Here is a 21,993-nt window from a genome sequence, read left to right on the forward strand (position 1 = left end):
TTTGACGTGTTCCTCGCACTCCACTGTAATCAACGTCAATGTTTCCCTCTGTTTAGTCCACCAAGATAACGGGTACTAGCAAAAGTGAACTAACACGACGTCTAATAGAAGCTGAGTAGATGGCTGGGCTCGGTGATATGTGCATCAGCAAGCATTTTTGGCCCTATCAGACAAACAATTGGAATATCTGCGCATTCCTTAAGATTGAATGTATATATTTTCTTGCGTTGTTCACCATGATCTAGGGAGTCTGTCACGTGAACCGAGCGTATAAGTGCACCTTGTTTCCGAAAATTAATTATTCTTGCAAGTTAGCGCTCTGTGTGTCTATGTGTGCCTATACTGTATATTGTTTGTCCTGTCTTTTGCGTGCGCTGCAAGGAAAGCTACTGAAGATGTGCTACCAACAAGTCCGCATCGCTTCCCTTGTGTTTGAAGTTCTGGCTTTCCGCAAGGCATCCTTTACTCCTTAAAGCATAAGTTTCGTGAAGTAGGATTGCACTCACTATGGCATTACTTCATTTCTGATGATACGCGAGCTACCCGCTACACATCTGTAATGTGTTATGTGCATTTTATTGACGCTGCATGTGGCTGATGACGATTACGAATTATGGCTGATCACTTTGCACACAAACACTAAGAAAAGGAAAAGAACACACAAAGAAAAGAATTCAACTTAGAAATATGCGTACTTACGAGTGATTATGGAAGCAAAGCAAGTTTTATCATAGCAATGCGGTCGCGTTGGCCAAAGCGCATATTCTGAAAAATATTCTACCGAGCATATACGATATAAATAAACGGTCTTCACACCTGCGCCACCGGGGACGCAGGCGTCGAGATAGCTGTTACATAACATGTCGCTTGATACAAAGTATTTTCGTGCCAGAACAGTAGCGACCAGAGCAAGCATTGTCCGTCTAACGCACTTCCTTTAGCAGAACTGTGCTCAGCTGATATATATAGAGGGATCTATAAAGACACATGTCTCATAATAATGGGCCTTAGCGGTGCTATGAGAAACGGAAATATATGTAGCCAAGATATAAAATCCACTGTTTCTGGCGTAAGGAAAGCGTGAACAAATATGTTTGAATGTTTCACAAGACGAAAAATGTGCCCAGCTTGCACTAGCGGTGCAAGACTGGAACAAACAGTGAAGTTGGTTTCGACCTAGCTTAAAGGAAACTGAAGCACTTTTTGAAAAAAAAATGACATGGGAGCATGTAAGGACAGTTTGATCCCTGCTCAAATCGAAAAACGATTTGGGAGTTCTGAAAAGCGATCGCAAATAGCACTTTTTGCCAAAAGAACACAGGCTGTAGCCGCTGGGCTTTTCGAAATGCGGAGTGAACGCGGTGGCGTCATCCTCGGTATGCCGCGCTATCTGCAACAGTAGCACTGTTGAAGCGTGGTCTTCTCAATTATCTCCGGCAACGGCACGTCACGAGTTGGTAACGGATGCCACGATTGAAGATATGAGAGCTGCTTGTTCACGTTGCGCCCAGTTGTTTTTCGTTATTCGAAATATTGTAATCCAGCTGCAGACTTTCAGCTTCGCTATTCTTACCTCAGCCTCCGTCACATAAGCAGCGCTCTCGCTGTTCCGATCAGTGAGCGGCGGGAATCTTCCGTCGGAGTGCAGCACGGTTCCGCCAAAGGAATCGAAGATGACATACGTTTCCACGCGCACAATTTCGGCACGCTCACGTAGGCGGAGCCAGAAAAACTTTTCTTTCGCGTATTCTAAAGCTCCTGCTACCACAACTGCGGAAAAAGTTATGACGTCGTCGACAATAGTGTCAGTCCTTGCTAACCACGAAGTTTTGTCGAATTCGAAAACCTCTTCTGGTTCCTTTAAAGTGAGTGCTAGTAATGCTTTTGCTAGTAGTACTAACCATGACAAGGCTTAGCTATTCTTCTCTTGTTTCGGTCGGCTCCCCACACTACGCACGTGTGACGTGGTTTTGGCGGGCACGTGTCACCCGACTAGCTGTTACGGAATGCTGTCACGTGACAATCTGTTAAGTGGGTTTGGGCGGGTACATGTCACGTCACTAGTTCTCGCGTGATGTTACGTGATTTTCTTGACGTGACTGGTTGTCACATGATGTTAAGAGATTTATAGTCACGCGACTAGATGTTGCGTATGTTTAGTCACGATACTAGTTCTTACGTGATGTTTAACCACGTGGCTAGTCGTTGCATGATGCTGAGTTACGTGACTAGTTTTGAGGTGATTGCACGTGCTTTTTGTCACGTGACTAACAAATGTCGCGTTAAGCGGCTTTTAGTCACGTCACTAGTCACATGATGTTACGCGAATTTAGTCACGCGAGTACTTCGTATGCGATGTATGTTATTTTAGTCGTGTGCCTAAATGTCACGTGCTTGTTATTCACGTAACTAGCTGTTACGTGATGTTAAGTAATTTCAGTCACGTGACTAGTTACGTAATATTTGGTCACGTGAGTATTTTGTGTTGTGATCTTACGTGATTTTAGTCACGTGAGTGTTACGTGATGACACGCAATTTTTAGAAACGTGAATAGTTGCTACGTGATGTCATGTGATTTCATTCAGGTGACTAAACGTTGCGTCATTGTTAGACACGTGTCTAGTGGTTACGTGTTTTAGTCATGTGACGATTTTGTGATGTCACGTTATTTCAGTCACGTGACTAGTTTTTACGCGGTGCTACGCACTTTTACTCGGGTAACAAAATATTACGTGATTGTCCCGTGGCTAGTTGTTACGTGACGTTACGTAATTTTAGTCACGTGACTGAACGTTACGTGAATTTATTCGCGTGACTAGTTGGGTGATGTTATGTGATGATTAGTCCCGTGACTAGTTCGTATGTGATACTGTGTTATTTTAGTAAGGTGACTAAATCGTACCCGACTAGTCATTACGTGATGCTAGAGATTTTTGTCACGTGAGCGAATCCTTTGTGATGTTACGTGATTTTAGTTACGTGACGGTTACGTGCTGTTACGCGATTTTTATTTACGTGACTAGTTCTTACGTGATGCTACATGACTTTAGTCATGTGACTAGCTGTTCACGCACGAAAAACGAGTGTCCTCTCAGCCTTTCTGAGCAAAAGTTTAGGAGCTCACCAAGCAAATTCATCTGAATCTTCAGTATTCATTTCTTGCCTGTGTTGCCCATGAAATTTTTCGTCCATGAAACCTTTTTGCGGGAAATGGAACCTATTGCTCATTTTCGTGATTCCTGTGTAAAACCCAGCAAATCTCTCAAGAAGCGATCACCACTCGGATTAATTTTGGCCAAAACTTATGTGTCCGTTATGTCATCGGCGTCTCTGGATTTGTGCAGTTGTTTCGTAGCTTTTCCTACGGGCTGCGCTAATAGCATTTAAGAGCGCCGGTAGGCGCTACCACTTAAGACCACGGTGACTTAAATGGCCGAAAACACACTTCAAAATATACTATACATACACCATGTTTGAAAGCACCATATTTAGTCGTCGGGTGCGCATGTTCACCATTGCGGTCGTCGTTTGCGCAAGCGCCGTCATCTTTATGAGTGGTGTGTTATGCTTATTTTTGCGCAATTCTTCCTTCCTGAAAGTAAATGGCCCTTACCAGGCCTCGCCATGCAGGAACAGGCATAGGCGTGCGCACAGCGGCGGCAGGGGGGACGGCCGCCCCCCCCCCCCTATTCACCAAAGAGGTGGGGTGCAGTCAGCCCCACACATTGACATAATATGGAGGGGACGGGGGGCGCTGCGACTCGGGGGGGGGCAATGTGAGCGCCATACATTGACATAATTGGGAAGGGGGGCGCGGCGACGAACCTTCGGCCCCCCTGAAGGGGAACCCTGTGCACGCCTATGGGAACAGGCGCGGTCGTACTTCAGTCGAAATATCAAGCCATTACAGCGCTGTCGCTAAACCTATCGCTCAAGAGGCACAATTCTTAAAGGAACACTAGAGAAGCAGTTATAGCATTTTAAACAATATCTTCGTGCTCGCGATTGAGGATGGTTTACGCGCAGTTGTTTCACGTGAAAGAATTAGACAAAATGCGTAGAGCGGTACACCTTTCATGGGAAATGAAAACCTCGTGTGCAGTGTTTTCAATATTTGGCACTGCTTTCACGTGGAAGTATTTTAAAAGAAATAACTTTGTTCGGAAACAGTACGATTTGGTCCAAACGACAACGCCAAAGGAAAAGAGATAATTCATTTGCTGCGCGAGGGTTGTGTATTTATATCTCTTGCAGACATCCATTGTTCCGTGTTAACCCATATATGCCCAAATTCAGAAAAAATGACAAAACAAATATTTTTTCACAAAAAGTGTACTTCTACCCTCAAGAGAAACCACAAGTTCTTTATTTACTGCCAGGTAAACGCAACACTGTTTTGCAAGTCTACCTATACATATAGGACATGGGAATTAGGGGTGCTATGTGCGGTCGTGGTAAGCCTTGAAACGTTTCACGTGCACACCGACATTGCACTTATTCCTCTTCATGACGTCTTTCATACAAAGCACGCGTTTGCCCGGAGAAAGCGGTCGGCATTTCACGTGCACTTCTTCCTCTCCATGCCGTCTTTCACACAAAGCACGCGTTCCTCCAGAGAAAGCGGTCAGCACGCGGCAGCATGAAAATCAAGCAATGTCTAGGCTTGCACACGTTGAGAATAAGGCCTGCTTGATGTGCTGTAGGTGGTGCTGGTCACCAGCTAAAGAAATAGCGGTGTTAGAGCTCATCAAATAAGCGTCCTATATGTAGGACACTCGGCATATATTGGTTAACATTCCCACACGCAAATTCCACACGACGGTGTGTGCTCTTTTTTTCGTCCTTGTTTGTTTCGCGGAAGTCGCTAAAAGGTGTTTCCCACACCACGATTATTTTAACGTTGTCTTCGATTTTTCACCTGTTAATATGATTGTAAGAGTGCCTTGTGCGGCACCTTGTTGAAATTCTCGAACCGATTAATCATCAGTACTTTAATGTTTTACGTACGCGACGTTTTAGCCACCTTTATCTTTTTTTTTCCTTTGCAATTATCATTGCCCGTGTTTATTTCTGCTATTATTTTGTGCATATCTGTTTGATACTATTGCATTGTTTTGTGTTCTATATACAGACAAAGGAAATTAAATTTAATACTTATTCATCCACATCACAGTATTTCACGTGTTCTTTTCCCTCCATATTTTTGCTCAGCACCTAGGCTTTAGTTAAGCAGCCATGTACCTATGTCCGTCCTGCCCACTGTCAAATTGCAAAACAGCGGACCGGGTTTAGAGACGGCGCATGATTGCAGCTTTTCCCCGCTACCCCCTTTCTCTTTGCTAAGGTGAAATAAATGTTTCAATTGATTTAGTTTCTAAACACGACCTTTAACAGAATGATGAATAGCCACTCGTTTTTCGCCAATTGCTGGCATACAGTAATGATGTAATCTAGTTAACTCGGTGCCTGAGAACTCGGTATGTTGTCAGTTCGGTTCCGGCGACACATGTCCGGTATCTTTTCTACCACTTTTTATTAGACAGGTGTGCATGCCAGGAGGTATAAAGCGGAGCAAGAAGAGTGGCAGGGCTTTCTTGTTCATTGCGCTGCTCTGAATTTTAACGCGCGAGCTTCAAGAAGGTCGTGTCAGACAAAATCCTGTGTCGGCTTTGGCTCCATGGGTTGTGAGCGCAAATTCGGCGTTCACTCTCAGAAAGAAAGCCCCTATGAATTCATAGCATGAAAATCGCGATTCGAGTCCGAACTGAGCTCAGGTATTTTGCTTGGCAGTGAGTCATTGCTCTTCAAAGGCGCGCCAGTGTTCTTTTTTCGCTTATTGAGACGCACTTCCGTGCTTAAAACTGCTTTTAAAAAATACTACGTACAGTCGTCATGTCGGGCAAAGCTTAGGGTAACGGATGCGACATCTGCCGTAGTAGATATATCTACCATGAAGCCAGGCTGATAGTTTTCACGTCTTCTCTCCGTTCTATGCTTGCCGCAGTCCACACAAATCAGCTGGATATTTTCATGCCCACCCACCAGTGTGTTCGCGATACGATACAGTATACCAGCCTGGACATTTCTTTTTCTTCTAGAAACATCTTGGCTTTCACCTGATGGTGGGTCAATGCAGAAACAGATTGATGTTAACGTCGCCCAACACACCCGTACATACAGCGAAAATTATTCCGCCGTTGAGCTCCCTTTTTCGATGGGAAGTGTGCATTGGCAAGTATTCGAAAAGTTGGGGTGTTATAGCATGAGCCTTAACTGAAAATGCGAGACGCGTCAATTTAGCGCTACCCAGCTCGCAGATTCATGCGCAATGCACAAACTTTGGCGCGATTCGTTGGCGCGTATATTTGGACAAGACCCACCGCCCCTCAAACCTGTTAACATCTTGCCGAGCCCAACGACATGTATTTCGACACCTCAATGCGCTCTATGGAATACGGCGAATTACATTTTGTGTTCCACCTGACCTCAGGAAACCGCTATCACAGATATAGCCGTTTCTGCGGAGCCTTCAGCCACTTCAGCAATTCTTCTCTTTCAGATTTGTGGCACGGAAGCAAGACGGTAGTGAAGCAAACGTAGCTAAACATTGTTGTTAATTACAGACTGGCATGACCCTCACCGGCATTCCTTCCATGATATGTCGTACCACCTTCTTGCAAAAATAACCAAGGTTTACCGTTCACTATGGTCCAACTAGACACTGCGATTTTCATCTTTCGACGCACGTCTATGTGAAGTTCTCTTGGCAAGAGCTATTGGGGCTGCTTGCCACTTCCACTAGCATGGAAAGCACGGAAAGCACGAGAGTTTTAAAATTTCTATGCATGTTCCTCGAGTAGATGAGTTAAACTTAAAAATTCTAAAGGGGCTTATGGCATAGCCATTGCATTAAATATATGACCCCTTCGTAGCATAACAGTATATTTTCTTTTTTTTCATCTTCTTTTCCTGCCCTCCTGCTCCTAGGGCCTTTCTGTCCGCAATACCATTTCCCTTAAAAAGTAGCATTTAGGCGTAATATATATGTGTTACGTGTTATAATATAGCAAGAAAATGTGTTACATCTGTATTATAATAAGAAAATGCCAAAACCGCAATATATATTTTTTAATATGTTAGCGCAAGTTCTACAGAGCCGTGATAAAAACATTTCTTGGTAAGTGAAACGTAATTACATACAATCAGAAAAGTGTATAATTCATGCTTTTCCGGCGAAGATGTAAAGCTATATTTTACGGAAGTAAGTGTGAATGGAGGTCGATACGGTATTCATGTGTTCTTGCTAGAGGGGCACCTCTCTTTTGTGTACACAAACTTATACCCCCTATATCTTCCACAGAGTTTTTTAAATGCATTCCTACATGGAGCACGCTGTCGCTCTGTAGCGACCGCTTGCCTCCAGAGAAGGCATCGCAAAGGTCCTGAAAGGAAACAAGAAAATGAATGTATATTAGGATAAAAACGATGCGACAAAACATCCGCAAACTACTTGAGGCGAATTATCATTTGCGTTAAAACTTGGTGAACATTTCATTATACATCAAGCTGTTACTACGTCTAGCTCTAACAATACGCAATGTAGATGCATTGCACAGGTAAAAACAATATTCGGTGTATATTCGAAAGTTATTTTATACCGTTCAAATGAATTGTCATGCGATTCTATTTGAAATAAATTTTTGCTATTTCAATTATTCGATAACCCCACAGTTTGTCAACGTATTTATAACGCGTTTAAATAATAATTGTTAGGGTTGAACGTACCAAAACAACAATTCGATTATGAGAGACGCCGTAGTGGAGTGCTCCGGAAATTTCGGCCATCTGATGGTCTTAAACGTGCACCTAAATCTAGGTACACGGCCATCAAGCATTTTGGCCTCGATCTAAAATGCGGCCGCCTCGGCCGGGATTCGATACCGCGACCTGCGGATGAGCAGCAGAGCACCATAACCACTAAACCACCGTGGCGGGTTCAATACGCCTTTTAGGGCGTAGAAATGACATGAAAAATGCTTATCGGCCATCACAGAAGATTTTGTATGAACCACGACGACAACTAGTACCTCCGACGTCATGAAAATGAAAAAACTTAATTTTAGCAGTGGACCTGTTTGAGCTCTTCGTTGTGCCGTTTCGCTGACGAAAAAAACTATTATCAATACGAACGGCTCCACCTTATATACCATTTCGCGTCGTCTAGCGCCTTCCACTGCTGCACCTGGCTTGACAAGGCAAAAACTAGGGCGGCGCACGCTCTCTCCGTGATCTTCCACCAAGAACATTCGATAAATGAGGATAGTTATAGTACTTTTTTCTGTATTGGCTAGTATATTGGCGGAAAATAAGGCATGTGGCCAGCACAAACCTTTGAGATTGATTGATTTTGAATGTAGGCGTTTCTCCAATGCGTGTTCCTTGTGAACAAAAAAAAGTTAAAGCAGGGAATAGTTAACCGCAAGACAAATGACAGAAAGAAATAGAGAAAAAAAGATGGACAACGATATAAACAAACTGAGAGGAACAGAGAGAAAGAGAGAAATAGACAGGAGGATAGGAAGAAAGGGAAGAAACATAGAAAGAAAAAGAAAGAGATAGGAAAAACAAAAACAAAGAAGAGATAGATAGGACAGAGAGAAAGAGAACGAAATAGACGACGAACGAAAGAGTAAAGTAAAGAAAAATCACAGCATATCCACGGAGTGAATGATGATGAGTGGGCGAAGCTGCGGAGGTTCATCGGTAAACCGTGAATCTTCCGTGAATTCTGCCCAGTACATCATCACCGACGTGAGATCGGGCGCGTTTATACTAAAGGTTCGATGAGTTATGACGACTTGCAGCTTACTTTAATTTTACATGTATGCTGTGAATTTTCATTGTTTAGAAAACCATTGCTTTAGAAAACATCCGGCGTCTTTCGTTAAGCAGCTGGCGTCTTGTCGTTTTGCTTTAGAAACATCTGGCGTTCTTTCGTTTTGCTTTTACAAAACATCTGGCGTCTTTCGTTGGTTTATTTCATCAATCAACGGCGTTTTGAACAAAATTTTTATTGTTTAATCACGCACAGGAGAAATCTCACCACAATGGCTGCTAATGGGAATGAGAGACAGAAGAAGTCGGCTTTTAGCTAACACTTACACTTCTACTTCTACTAACGTTTCCTACTGGAACATGTCAATGGCTGCTAATTGGGGAATGAGAGACAGAACACGGCTTTTAGTTAACGCGCACGCTGCGCATTTTTTATTGTTCAACAACGCACAGGAAAAATCTCCCACCGGCACCACCTTGGAGCTCGAAGCGTAAGACTGGTTACGCACTACGACTACTACGACTACTACGAGGGACGAACGGGTGCCGCCTTAAGGAGCTTCGCCCCTAAAACGACGGAGGCTGTCCCGCTCTGCGGTTCCTTCAGGCTTGGAACCACTAGCGCTAAGCTGGCTTAATTGTTTTTGCTCGCTATACTTTCGCAATGGTGCGCTCAGCGGCGCAACCGTCATATTGGTATGTTCGGGAAGACCATTCCTCCGTCATCAAACATGTGGTTATACTTAGCCCCGCCGCACCAGAACAAGCACGCCAAAAGCAGAGTCGTTCCGAGGTGGTACCGAGCCGGCAGTCTCGCCGCGTCAGCTGCGGGAGCGACGCTGACTTGAGCTGATTGCTCCTCGGCTGGTTAAAGAGGCGCTGGGGTACTGCTGTCAAAATTGGCATGGCATGGCACCCTGATGGCGCTCATTCCGTCATCACGGATTAACAGCTTTGACCATCATTTGGCAGCTGTAAGCGGAAGTATCGTATGGTCAAAATGAAAGTCTCTTAAACAGAAAACACGCCGTGGTAGTTGCGAACATTGAAGCAACACGGCCGATCCCTCAATCGCACCTTGTGCGAGTCTGTCAAATACATCACCTGCTGACGTCACGGAACCGCGGTTAAACATTTACGCATCGGTGCCTTAGTAAATATGGGCAGGCACATAGAAGTCGTTCCTCTTGAACATCGCGAACAAGGACATTAAGTGACGACTGCTTAGCTTGCATCCACAGAACGGTCGACCCGGCACAAATATCTTCAGCGGACGATGTTTCCACCAACCATCCGACTGTGAAGCGCATCTAGACGGCGGGCGAAGCGAGTACACGAACGCGGCCTAGAAAAAAGGCATGACGGCACTGTCTGAAGCGAGAGCTGCCCGCTTCAAATGTATAAGCTATTCGTCGTGCATTGCGTAGCCTCTCAGGTCCGAACTGACGCTTGTATTTGCTCTAGGTTTGAGTCCGAAAGCGTCGACGATGAAGCATTTATTACCATTTGGCACGGTTTCCGAGAGCCGTACTCGTTTTCTCGTAGGTGTAGGCTTAGCAAGTGCCTCTATCGACGGAACATGGCCTTGGAGATTTGCGGTAGCTCGATTGCTAGCAAGTATAAGATGCCGTTGTGAACCAATATGTTTGCTCCTGTACTCTCTCGGTAGATGGCACGAAGGGTATAGGAGTCTCTTTTTGTCTGTGTTCTTCTTTGTCGTACATTGTTTTTAGTTGAAAAGGGAGATTGTAAGAGAGCGACGATAAGTTGCAATGGCTGTTATTTCATCGGCATTAGATGATGAAGAGCACTTGTTTCCCGTAAAAAGATCTGGTTCGCAAAATGTCTATATCGCTCAACATGGTGCAGAAGAAAAAAAGTTGCTTCGCCGCATACTTTTGTAGTAGCAGTCGCGTAGGTCGAGCAACTGGGCGAAATGCCTGCGCAGAAGGCCCAACAAAACGAGACAAAAAAAAAGGATCGCGCCCGTTGCCAGACCCTTATTATTCCGTGGGTAAAACCTCAAAACAAAGCGAGCAAGAAGAAAAACTACGCTTGTTGCCAGACCTCTAATGACATCCTTGGCTAAATCCGCTGTGTTACAGCGCCAAACTACGGATGCAAAAGAATAGCGTGATATTTTCCGTCCGCGAGGTCCATCAACACGGGAGGGATGGTACCCATCTCGAACGCGGGGTCACATGATGCGCCACCAGCCACAGAAAAGACGGATTCAGTCCGTCGTGTGGATACACGCTTAGAATTACAGCCGTTAACGAAGCGCGTAGGCACTTCGACCAGTGCCGTCAAGAACATCGCACGCAGATTGCTCACACCTGCGGCTAAACAATTCGTAGATGTTCTCCTCGGACTCCAGAACTAAGCAGATTGTGCACGTAAAGCTCCAAACAGCAGCTAGGAAATTTGGTCATCTTCGGTGCCCCGATCTAGAACACCACAAGCTGACTCCCAGTACCCACGGCCAGCAGTTTGCCCTCACCATCTAGGACCTGTAGCAAATCGCGTGGCGCCTTCTCAGATACGCGGCCATGCCGTAAGAAATGTACTTCAGATGTTCACACTCTCACCCACGGCTCGACCAAAACGTCTTTGGCGGTTCTCATCGTTTCCTCCAACGCCTCCAGATGGCGCCACGACCAGGAGTCCCACTCGTCCTACCATGCCGCGGCGGAGTGTTCGGCGTCGTGGTATGTTTTAGCGTATATATTTCAGTAGGATAACCACTGATTTGCTACACCTGCGGTCGGCACCTGGTCGTTTCAATTTTCCCAATTCGATATTGAGCGCTCATCATGAAAGACTAGAGAGAACGCTGCTTTCTCATTCCTCGAAGCTCATTTGTAGATCAAGTTACGGCCCTTTTTTCACATATGATTATGAGACACTGTTGAGTGAAATGATCATTACCCCGCTAGCACACTATATAGATTCAGTCATAACAAACGCGATCTCGCATATGGGCTGAAGGGAAGAAGCGAGCAAATATTTCTTGATGCGGCGCCGACAGTGTTCCCTCGTTTTGTGTAGAGTCTTGAATCTTCACTTAATTTTAATCTTTTTTTATATTGAAGAGGAGGCCTACAGTCACTGCTGCATTCTGCTTGCATTACAAAAGAAATCATACCCACGCAGTCATTGGGGTACAGACGGATGTATCTGTACTGGTGCCGCGCGGTTGCGACTGTATTTGCCTGAATTATTTAGTCCTCCTATCCTGTGCTGCGGCGCATACATTACGGCAGCAGCGCCAGAATGAATCATAAATATAATACATTTTTGCCCTTCGGGTAGCTGCTATATCACAATGAACAAGACGATGATTTTCTACAAGGCCCGGTGTATCTACCAACAGCATCTCGCTTACGCCAGTGTCGATGGTTGATGACGGGTAATTATTTTAAGAAAATGCAAGCACTCGCGAAAAAGAAAGTATTGCGAGGTTTGGGCGTCAATTGTAGCAGTGTGCTAATAGCGATCTTTAGCGCCAAATTTATTTCGAATGAAGTAGCGGTGTCACCGAACCAAATTTGAATAAAAGGCAAATATCATTGGGATATTAAGACAGTTTGTTTTACTGAACATCGCTGGAATTTTAGAGCATTTTATTTTAACCCATCTCAGACTTTATCAAAGGTACATCCCAATTTCTTTTACCTGACAAAACATTCCTCAATTATGTAAACGAAGATGCGCTCGTATACAGCGGCGATAGATCCTACAAAATGCGTTGCAACTACAGGTCGAAACACAGCATTTGCTACAGTATTCAGTGTGGGAATTTGTCACCAGCCTTCAAATAAAAATAAAAGAAAATCAATCATTGTCATACCGAACAGCGCATATGCCGTCAAAAAATCAATGAGACATACAAAGTTATGACATCATGGGCCTTGTCACCAAAAACAGCGGTAAACAGTGCCTGCAATAACAGGCTATGCAAAAACGATGCTTGAGACTGTTGATATTTATGTAAACGGCATGGCGAGAGCTTATGAGAGAGGGTTGTGTTGTATAGCCAAGAGCCCGGCCAGTGAATCTGCCACGCTGATAATTATGATAGCGGATTGATGCCACCTTCGCATCGGAGACCCGGTGCCGTAGTTTTCAACAAAATGAGGTTCATTCGGTTGTCAGCGGAGCATCGATAGTCCCGTACCAGCTTAGGCTGTACGATTCCTGGTAATTGGTGGCAAAAGTATGGGAAATGACCCCTGGCTGTCCCTCGCTGTTCCAAAGGAAAGGCGGCGTAAGATAACGGCACCGAAAATCAGGTAGCACGATGGCGTGGGCAAAACATGGCGGCGCCGCCCAATCATCTCTAATTTATAATGTGATACTGGATGATTGTTTCGGGGAAAGTGGATTGCCTGCATCGACATATACATTTCGAGGTTTGCAACGCCGACAGATATGCTTCTATACTATGGGTCCAAAATGATGCCACTGAAGATCTTGTCTGAAGCGCACATACCTTGCTGGCGTTATGAAGATATTTTGCATACGTCGAAGAGCGCAGCTAGTAAACAACGATGCCTTATGACTAACTGAAGACGGCTTAGTATGATGCCTTTTTTAAGAGTCATATCGAGTTTTTCGCCTCTCAGTTATTCCAAAATATATTTTGTGCTTTAGCGTACATTACACGCACTTACCGTGTTGCCGTGTGCGTACAATAAAACATAGATCCGCAGCATAGAGTATATCGTAGCGTCCAGACACTCTGGGGTCCTCAAAACCACCAGCTGAAAATAATATTCAAGTTCAAATTTATTGTTTTCATAGTCATGCATGTTTACAGGGCTTATTGTACAGAAATAGGTTCTACGGCATGAAACCCTACGGAAATGCCCCTACGGAATCGTTGTGTTTACTATGTTGTTGTCTTACTCCGCGAAAACATTTCAAAATAAAAAGAGGAAGAAATTACCGGGAATAGGAAATCGAGTTTGCTTGTAGCAATGATATACACGGTGTTCAAAGTTAAGCTTTATTGTTTTATGAAAATTCACCATTGGGAAGAACGTGAAAACCACCTTTGCAGATAAGTTATGAATCCGGGGAACAAAAAGTGAGACAGTAGTTATTGTCAGCCAGCCAATTAACTAAGATTGAATAATGAAATTTTAGTGACTGCTACAAGCGGACATGTCTGTATTGAAATGAAGGAGGCAGTCGCGTTCGTACACAGTTCCACCTGGAAGAATTCTTCGGGCGTGTCTGGGCTCCGAGATATCTCGATGCAAAGTTTAACTGTGATTCCCATGATTACGCATGTAATACAGTGAACACAGTTGCAAAGCTTCTCCCCGATGTCCCAGGGCAGTTGCGTGTGGCATTAAACCTGAAAACGCGCCAAAGGCGTAGGCAAAGGTGATAACGGTTACCCTTTTGCTACCGGCTAGCGATAGCAAGCTATGACGCCTCGTTACATCAGGGAGGAACATTTTGCCGATCTTCAGCGCCGTGCATGCGTTATCATGGCAACCGAAATCAAACTTTGCAGTGAGATATCTAGGAGCACAAGCATGCTAGAAGAATTCTTCCAAATGAAATTGTTTAGAAATGTGACTGTCTCCAACTTTTCAATGCAAGCGTGCCCGCTTGATGCAGCCATTAAAAGTTCAACATTCAATCTTAGTTAGGGTTGCGAAAGACAGCGATCATTATGCTCTCACTTTTTGTCCCCCTGATTACAAAGGTGGCTTTCACGGTCTTTCCAATGCTGAATTTGAAGGAAACCATAAATCTTAACTTGGAACACCCGGTACAAGCCTTTAGGGAACGCTTGTGAAGAATTTATGTGAAGGATTTAAACAAACCGGCAAAATTATTCCAGATTATCTAGTGACAAAACTAGCAGCTAACTTAGTCTAGTGCCTGTTTGATTTTAATTGTAAATATATTATTTTGTAATGTGAACGGAGCAGTGCTAGAATTTCGAAGACTACATCTGGGAATGAGAAAAATCGTCCGTTTGTTTACTAGCGGGCGATAAAGGAACCATCATTCTCGGCTATCGCTCGCTAAACAAAAACTATTTTTATTTTATCTTGAAGAGGCGATAAGCAAGGGGGTGGTACTATAGTACCAGATAGGCATATAAATCGGGGAAGATCCAACTCTGTGAAAATGAGGGTAGTACGAGCGTTATAAGAACCCTATGATATCAGACCTACCACACGAATAGCAAAAATTGGGATGTCTTGTAGTGGGGCTACGTGAGACCGGTACGCAAGACCCTATGGATATAATAATTTTGTATACTAAAGAGGGGGGTAGTACAATTTCAAGAGTGCGTGCTCGTTAAAAAAGTATCTGGTCTTTATAAGCACCCCATGCTGAAGCGACATCTTCTTTGATATGCTCACATACATAATAAATGCACAAAATCGAGTTTAATTGAATAGCTAAAGTGAACATTCAGTAGTATGTAATCTTAAGCAAGATGCTATCTACACTGCACGACAGTTTTATCGAGGACTGTCTTTTGAAGTAAAATTGTCACCAAACGAATTCGTTTCCTCAAGGTTGAGAATCTACTCATTGTGACACGAAGTGTTTGTAGTATTTAGTGAATATTTATTACGATCGGTTAGTACAAATGCATTTACCGGAAGTGCAAATAGTGGTGCCCTCTGTGTGCCAAATACATTCTGGCTACCGTGTAAATAGCTCCACAGAAGCCCGAAAGAGGCAGCTGCAGTGCCCTATACCCTCGGTTTAGCACAGAAAAAAAATGTGATTAGGGAATCGACTCCTTCTGACGAATGGATAAAAACAGATCCTAGGATTATCACGTGAGCAAATCATAAAGGGTTTTAGGCACAAGCTGGAAGGTCATAATAAAATTTGCGTCATCAACAAGTAAACCTCCATATATGAGCCAGTTTCTTCCCGAAGTATAGAAACTTTAAGCTCATATCTAGTAATATCTTTTGCTGCACACTTGACAACAATGTCAATGTCATGAATGTCATCGTAAGATTGATTTCAGTTATGTGTCATAATTTTCCTCATTTAAAATGGCTAATTGTTCCACAGAGACGCATGTAGAGGATCTATATCAGGTAAATGAGTTGGGTAGAAAATCAGCGCTTCCTGGGAAATCTGCTCAACCGGAAATTCCTGTTCCAGGTAGCAAAATGCATGTTACGTAAAGTAGGCATGATTACAAGCGCTAAAAATCTTACGTAATGAATTTTCAGTACAAAACTTTATTCCTTGTTTGAATAAAATATTGGAATTACAATGAACGCCTGTAGGTTCCCTGCATAGAATGAATCCTGGGCAAACGATGTCTGATTTGCTGAACTAACATAAAGAGGACACATTTCTGTAGTGTTTTACGTTGCCTTAAAATTTAGCTGTACTGGTACATGAAACTTTCCAGCAGAAACTACCGGAGCAGTCGCAAGACATGGATAAAGAGTTTTCATTTAAAAATGGCAAATGAACGGAGAAGTCAATACTTACCCAAGTATGCGCTGATATGAAAGACCGGTACGTCTTCTGCTTTGACTTCAATAAATGCCCTTCTATATAAAAATAAAAAAAAATATTACCTTCAGTGGTAGTGAAATAGCCTCGTTCGAACGCGCTGCCCGAGTGTAATAGTCAGCATTCTCAGGTGGTTCTTGGTTTCTGTTACATACAGTTTCGAGATTTGTGTCTTAATGTTTAGTGTACTGGTGCTAGGACATTCTTGTTTTTTTCTTCCTACCCGGCGCATTGTCATTGTGCACCATTTGTGATGACTAATAAACGAAGACCAGTATTCCAAGCAATTGCACGGAACCCAACGAGTGCTGTGATATTACTATAAATATACCATTTATTTTGACACTAAAACACGATATGCTGTCCTAAAACTCGACACCCGATTTAACACCACACCTTCGAGAAATAAAATCTAAATTGCAGGAAGAATCTCATGTGAACCAATTCATGGAATAGCTGAAGTATCCATGTAGGAAAAATGCGGCATATCGCCCGCACTGAATACAACAGTCAGCCGGGAGCCGTATACCCAGCCTTCGTCTTTGAGGCAAATCAAGGCGTTGATATAACGGCATGCCGTTTATTATCACATGTTTGTCACGTGTGCATGCATGTGCAATCCGACATATTAAGAACTTGTTGTTGGGCGAGTTGGTGAGTACCTAACATCGTGGTTTAGCGCTAAAGAAAGACAGTCCTGTCTCTCACATGTGTCTGTCTTTCTTTAGCGCTAAACCACGATGTTAAATCCGACATATCCTGCTCTTCAAACACACACTCTGTTATACGCAATGCATGACCTGTCATTTATGGTCGCCATGCGCTTATGTTATGCCATACCAGTTTTGGTATTTATGCAATGTATGAAACGGCAGCCGGCACCCCAAGGCTGTGTCATTTAATCAGAGCGGTACATGACATGCATATTAAATGCGAAGAATTTCTTAGCGAACTTCTGCGACTTTGAGCGCATCTATCTGTCTATCTATCTATCTAGCCGCCTACGACTTTGTGGTCTCCTGGCCGTTTTGTTATTCGGATGTATACCAAAATTGGTGTGTCATAACATGACCTTATCGAACATAAATGACAGGTCATATCATGAAAATCATGATATGCATGCCATGAACAGCGTGATTTACATTCCACGGTCTTTGGGCTCTTCGGCCGTTCCGTTAATTTCATATATACCAAAATTGGTACGGCGTGACAACAGTTGATGGCGAACATAATGACAGGTCCTAACATGCAAAACATGACGCGCATGCCATGTGCAGTATGATTTACATGACATGGTCTCGGGGCGCTCGCGGCCGTTTAAATGAAGAAATATATACGAAAACTGGTATGACGAGACATTTCTGTATGACGAACATAACTTACACGTGGTAACATGAAAATCATGACATGCATGTCATGTACGACATGATTTACACGCCACGCTCTTGGTGCACTCGCAGTCGTTTCGCTAGATTGATATACACCAAAATTGGTATTGCGCGATGTGACTGTATGAAGAACATGAATAACAGGTGGTAACATGAAAACCAAGACATGCATGCCATGTATGTCATGATTTACATGCCACGCCCATGGTGCATTCGCGGCCGTTTCGCTAGCTTGATTTACACCAAAACTGGTATTGCGCGATGTGACTGTATGATGAACATTAGTGACAGGTGGTAACATGAAAAACCATGATATGCATGTCATGTATATCATGATTTATATGATATAGTCATGGCGCACTCGCGGCCATTTCGTTTGTTTGATATACATCAAAATTGGTATTGCGCGATGCGACTGTATGACGAGCATAAATGAGAGGCCTTAACATGCGAATCATGTTATGCATGTCATGTGCGGTATGATTTACATGCCACTGTCATGGCGCGCTTCCGGCCGTTTTGTTAACTGGATATACAGGGTGTCCCAGCTATCACGCAGCACGATTTAAAAAAAGAGGAACGGCGTTACGCGAATCAAACCTACAGCATATTGATCCTAGTACACTAGAGTAGCCACTGCTATTTTTTTCGTTAATGAGGTTTTATTAATTAGTCATAAATATATTACTAACTTGACAAGTACTCACCTAATTGTCAAAATGTCAATGAGGCGTATGTAGGCATGTTCAAATGGCACCTAACTGCGCTACTTTCAACAACGTGCTAATTGAGCGCTCATTTTTTACGCTTGATCAAGGAAGCCCTCGAAATATGAAAAGTGACACGTGACTAGAGTGTTGCGCGCGTCGGGAACCAGCGCCCTCAAACAGGCTCCCTATGAGGCAGACAGTATCAAGAAAAAAATGCAGAAAGAAAAAAGATGGTTGATCCCACCGTCATATGAATCGGAATAACACGAAAGTAAAGCGTGCCCTTATAGAAGTAACTGAATGTTTACTGTACATTGATACAAAGAGAGTTTTCACACTGTATATTGATGTCTGGCAGCTATAGCAGCGTGTAACGTGGATGCACCCACTTTGATGATTGGTGGTACATCTCCATCCCGACGACTAACGCCCACGTTAAATGATTACACAAAACCTTATGGTAGCTGTGGTATATAACGGTGAAAGCGTAATCAGAGAACGAGGTGTGATAGCCAGAAGAGCGTCGCATATTGGACGCAGAACTTGGTCGCCATCCCGCGGCTTGTTAAAATGTGATTGAACACCACGGCCGGACTATAGGGAAACGCAAAGCGCGTCGTGCCGCCACCCGGCCGCGATTTTTGTCGGGGCGAGCGCGTGAGCGCGGAACGCGGTGTCACAGCCAGGTGAGGCAGGTGCGCGTCGCAGAGCTATTTTTGGTTTGGATTACCGTGATGCTGTGAGCTAGGCCAACGCTTTTACGACGCTTAAAGTCCCTCTACGACGCTTCTTTTCGACGCTTGGGCTAAGATCGCCATCTCGCGGCATGTTAAGGCACTGACAGAATTGAACCATGGCCTCCAAGACGATTGAACTTCAAATTGAAAACGCGCCGAATGGCACGGACGTGTAACGCGTTGCAGGAGTTAATTGAGGAGGGCACACTAATGACGAATTACTTTACTTTACCGCTCCCTGAGGGCAACACCACCCCGCTGACCGGGAGAGTGGTAGATATAAAAGGCGTGTTTGTCAAGCCTCTAGAGTCTGTGACCATGGCGCAGTGGATAGCGTGCCCGGCATCTGTTGTTGCGGACCGAGAGGTCGTGGGTTCGACGCCCGTTTACGCAACTTTTTTTCTTTGCCATCTGATTGTGTAAATTTTTTCGATGTCATTTCCGTGACGGAAATACGTCACTGAAGTGTTGGTGGACCCCGGCATAAAACACTTTCGTGTTAAAAAAAAACGCATCGCCCTATCTGCCACTCCCCGGCCTAGAAACGCACCGCTTGGTTTTACAGGGTCAGGCCGTAATCAGAACACCTGCCGCGTTATCAATGAGAACAGTCGGCCGTGAGATATGGATGATTGCGGCGTACTATCGAACGGATTGAATCCCAGCGAAATTGCACGCACATCGCTGGCGCCCGACCTCTACCCTTGCCAAAATGCGGAACGCTGTCTTTCGCAACAGGCAACAGGCAAAGCGGCTGTTTGCAGTAAGTTTATTTGAGGGCGCTGGTTTCCTTTGCGGGTGGGAGCGTAGTCACGTGTTATTTTTCATATTTATCGGGCTTTCTTTATCAGCCGGAAAAAATGAGAGCGCAATTAGCACGTTGTTGAAAGTAGCGCAGTTAGATGCCATTTGAACGTGCCTACTTACGCCTCATTGACATTTTGACAATTAGGCGAGTACTTGTCGAGTTAGAAATATAATTACGACTAATTAATTAAACCTCATTAACGAAAAAAATAGCAGTGGCTACTCTAGTGTGCTAGGAACAATATGCTGTAGGTTTGATTCGCGTAACGCCGTTCCTCTTTTCTTAAATCGTGCTTCGTGAGAGCTGGGACACCCTGTATACCAAAATTGGTATGGCATGCACGAGTGCGTGATGAACATAAACGACAGGCTATGCATTGTACATACCAGAATATGCGTTTCATTGGCATGGTGTATCTAGATTGTGCATGCATGCGTGCATGGCAAACATGCGATATATGGTGGACTAGATGCCATTGCATGAATTTCATTTGGCTCAAAGGCAAACAAGGCGATGTATGCAGCTCTTTGCTGGCTGCTTCGCATTACATCGATTCCGACAGTGCGTGGGATCTGCCGGATTTTTTATGATTTTCATCTTACGACCTGCCATTTATGTTCATCACGCACTCATGTCATGCCATACCAACTTTGGCATATACCAAGCTAGCGAAACGACTGCGAGTGCAGCATGGGCGTGGCATGTAATTCAGGCCGTACAAGGCATGGACGTCATGATTAACACGCTAAGACCTGTCATTCATTTTCTTCATAGGGCCATGCTACCCTTTACCATTTTGGGCATACGCGCGCCCAGCAAAACGCCCCGACGGCATCATGAGCATGGCACAGAAATGATACCGTAGATGACATGCGTGTAATGATTTTCACGTTACGGCCTGTCATTTATGCTCGTCATACTACCAAACCATGCTATAGTAATTTAGGCATATATCAAGTCAGCGAAACGGTCACGCATGCACTAACAGCGAGGCATGCAAATCATGTCGTACATTACATGTATATCATGATTTTCATGTTGTGGCTGTCATTTATGCCTTCATACAGCCTTGTCACACCGTACCAATTTGGTACATATCAAGACAGCAAAACGGCTGCGAGAGCAACAAGGCAGTTGCATGTATGTCATGCCGTTCATCTTATGATCTGACATTTAAGTTGGGGATGCAATCTTGTTGAAGCATACAAATTTTCGGATTTATGAAGTTAACGAAACGCCCATGAAAGCAAAGTCATAGATAGATAGATAGATAGATAGATAGATAGATAGATAGATAGATAGATAGATAGATAGATAGATAGATAGATAGATAGATAGATAGATAGATAGATAGATAGATAGATAGATAGATAGACTCGAATGTGCACAACATCGCTAAGAAGTGCATCGCACTTAAGAGAAGTGTACACCCTCTGCAGACAAGATAGCACTTGAGTTTAAAGGCACGCAAGAGAAAGACAGTTTTTAATATTAGCAAATTACCATTTTGGATAACGTAAGCGCCACTCTTGCCAGGATAAGGCGTTTGGTAAGCTAAAAACCAACCCCCGATATACAACATACAAGTGGTATCGCCAGGCTCTTCGGGTGCCGTACCAATCAGCCGCAACCTCATCGACCTGTAGGGCCGGCGTAATGTTTACTCGGGAAATTATCTGAATGTCGTCTTGGGGAGCCAAAAACCCTAACATGAGACTAATGACTTCGCAACAACTCAATCTTAAACATCTTCGCTGTTAAAACACTCACAGCGATGCCTGGAGCAGCGGCCTTTCGAAAGCCGATTATAAACACTCTTGGGATGACTACTACACGCGCAGTTGCAAGGTACGTGCCCCGCCATGAATCATCGTAACTTCGCACAGCAGGGCAGTGGCAACTATGTCATGATTCGTCATCCTGCGGAGAAGCGAGGTACCCACCACGGGTATATAGGCATTATGCGCCCTTTGTTTGATGCTGTGGATGATGACGA

At 44.1% G+C, this 21,993-nt stretch overlaps 2 long non-coding RNA genes across 2 annotated transcripts in view; both read right to left on the reverse strand.

Moving 5' to 3' along the window:
- The window catches only part of LOC119399566 (uncharacterized), a 39,668-nt gene extending 38,828 nt beyond the window's left edge, over positions 1 to 840 (reverse strand). The window contains exon 1 of the long non-coding RNA XR_005184895.2: positions 700 to 840. This is a non-coding gene — a long non-coding RNA (uncharacterized LOC119399566). The remainder of the gene's footprint in view (positions 1 to 699) is intronic.
- Positions 841 to 6,778: 5,938 nt separating this feature from the next.
- On the reverse strand, positions 6,779 to 16,449 carry LOC119400756 (uncharacterized). Its single transcript, XR_007416732.1, has 3 exons — positions 16,331 to 16,449; positions 13,510 to 13,599; positions 6,779 to 7,443 (listed from the first exon to the last, which is right to left on the reverse strand). It is a non-coding gene; the product is annotated as an uncharacterized LOC119400756 (long non-coding RNA).
- Between the last annotated feature and the right edge of the window lie 5,544 nt (positions 16,450 to 21,993).

This window comes from Rhipicephalus sanguineus, chromosome 7 (genome assembly GCF_013339695.2).
Source record: "Rhipicephalus sanguineus isolate Rsan-2018 chromosome 7, BIME_Rsan_1.4, whole genome shotgun sequence".
Lineage (NCBI taxonomy): Eukaryota > Metazoa > Arthropoda > Arachnida > Ixodida > Ixodidae > Rhipicephalus > Rhipicephalus sanguineus.